The sequence below is a fragment of the Camelina sativa genome, chromosome 7 (assembly GCF_000633955.1).
Source record: "Camelina sativa cultivar DH55 chromosome 7, Cs, whole genome shotgun sequence".
Taxonomy (NCBI): Eukaryota; Viridiplantae; Streptophyta; class Magnoliopsida; order Brassicales; family Brassicaceae; genus Camelina; species Camelina sativa.
The window spans coordinates 32,072,770-32,075,284 of NC_025691.1; positions in this window are offsets into that span (position 1 = coordinate 32,072,770).

Here is a 2,515-nt window from a genome sequence, read left to right on the forward strand (position 1 = left end):
TTTTTAAAAAAAAAAAAAAAAAAAAAAAAAAAAACTACAAAGCTACGAAAGTATTTTACAGAAAGAAAGGGCATTATTGACAATAACAAAAATTGGGGACAGCAGCTTCGAGGCGTTACAGAAAAAAACTACTTTACGAGAGAATGCCACGTCGGAAAATAATAATAATAAGCCAATAAAATAAAAAACACGCCAAACTCGTGGTGCTTCATATCAAAATCACGTAGAGAGAGACACATTTGGTCAATCCGTTAATTATAACCGCAAACGCGGTGATCTCATAAACGCCAATAATATATATCATAAATGATACTTTCGAATCCACAGTTAACACAATTCGATAGTATCACTTACCACTTACATTTGGAACTTTGAAAACGACGACAAAAATTATATTTTTGATACAAACTTCGTTTTCGTTACTCCTCCAAGAAAATATCATATTTTTGGTGTGTGTGTGTGTGAGAAAATGTCAAAAAGTTTTATTAGTATTAATTTATTTTGTATAGTATTTGAATGTCTTCTTCATGAAATTGTTTTTCACCAAAGAGTTTGGACATGTCAGATTATTAATTTCCGTCCACAATGATTGCCTAAGCTACAAAATAAATGTAGTCTCACGAAAGCCCACAATTTTGACTACTAGTCTAGTACTATGTACAGTTTATGCAACCTTTTATTGACTTTATGTGTATTTCTCAAGCTTGCATTGATTGAGTTGAGGCCTTGAGGGTACACGAACTATTGCTTTCTTCATTCGTCTTCATGGGTAAAGTCGTAAAGAAGAGATTTAGAGATCAAAGCCGGATTAAATTTAATTAAAATACAGATTGAATATAATATTTTTTTTTGAACAAAAGATTGAATCTAATTAGATTAAGTGATTATGACTTAATTTGAAGTGGTAGTAAAATAAAGTTGGTGTAATTTTTTTTAAATAGCATTTTCCTTTTGTGATAAATAGAGAGGCAAAAAGGTTTGAGAACTTTATTAGTGTGAGAATGTAAAAAAAAGCAACATAACAAGAGAAATAAAACTGCGGCTAAAGTTGACACATCCCTAACATTAACAACTAACATCAAAACTGCAGCAAAGAAGGAAAAAAGTTCTCAATTCTTCAGTTAGTCTACTTTCAAATGTTAAACAACTAAAAATATTCACACACTTAATATTTTTGCTCACTTTTTCTAGTTTCAAAGTTTAAATAGTAAAAAAATTAATATATATATATATATACATATTTATGTATCTATATGTTTTTATTTTTATGGAATTATTTTACTTGAAATGACATTCTTAAGGTTTTTATAAAGTCTTACTAAAAAGTTTAAGTTTTTTTACAAGGTATTTGTAAGGTTCTTATAAAGTAGTTTTTTTTTTGTCGTCTGATAGAACTTCGAAAAATGTTTGAAACATTACAAAAACCAAAGAATAAAAAGAAAATAAAACAACTAAGCCGCCTCAATCCTCACTTGATTGTGGAGCCAAGAAGGCCCTCCAAATGAAAGATAAGACTGAAGTCTACCATCTCTCGTTACACTTTTTGCAATTGTCAAGACAACAGTGTTTGCAGAACTCGCAACAGCAGAAGCTCTCCAAGATGTGAAATTGGATAAGCTCTCGTGTATAGTACTCAGTAGAATACTGAACCGCGGCCAATCAGCAGGGTTGTTAACCGCCTCTATAACCATGCAATTATCCAAAGCAAATTCCACTCTATCAATCTGGAGTATCACAAGAGCTTCCATCGCCCATAGGAGACATTGTAGCGCGGCTACAAAACGTGATTCAGCGGCTGGGATTGCATCCCTCGCGTGATAGAGTACCTGGCCATTAGCATCCCGTAGAATCCATGAGCCACTCGATAGTATCGAAGAACTATACCACGATGAGCCAATATTGCATTTAACAAAACCATCTAAAGGTTTGGACCATTTTCTTTCCAGAGTACCCTGCTTCGTGTGAACTTGTAGCGTAGAGTCTATCGGCCTAGACTTGACCGTCTGCCATTGAATTGTATCCTCTTGCGCTTTGAGAACTAATTCTCGTATATCTCCGTTTTTTCTTTGGAATATCAGGCATTTCTATATTTCCAAATTCTCAATAATATCCATGGAATAGCAAGCCTCACTGAACCGGAAATCTCCTTATTCTCCATAATATCCATGGAATAGTAGTTATATAGTATTTTTAAAGCACTTATAAAATTTTGTATACGTATAAAGGTAGTTTGCGTATGCTTTTACAAAATTACACACTTATTTCAATGTACTTCAAATTTTTAGAAACATTTTTGATAAATTGTTTTTAAAATTTTATTTTAAAAAGTGGTTTGTGAAAGAAAGAAAAACATTTTTTTTAATTGTCGGAAAACAAAAGCAAATCTAACCCAGACCCACTTGGTGTTTCTGTTCGTCCAATCAACTTTTTGGTCTGGGAGAGATTCTTCTTTTTTTTCGTCCAATCAACTTTTTGGTCTGGGAGAGAGATTCTTTTTTTTTTTTTTTTTTTTTTT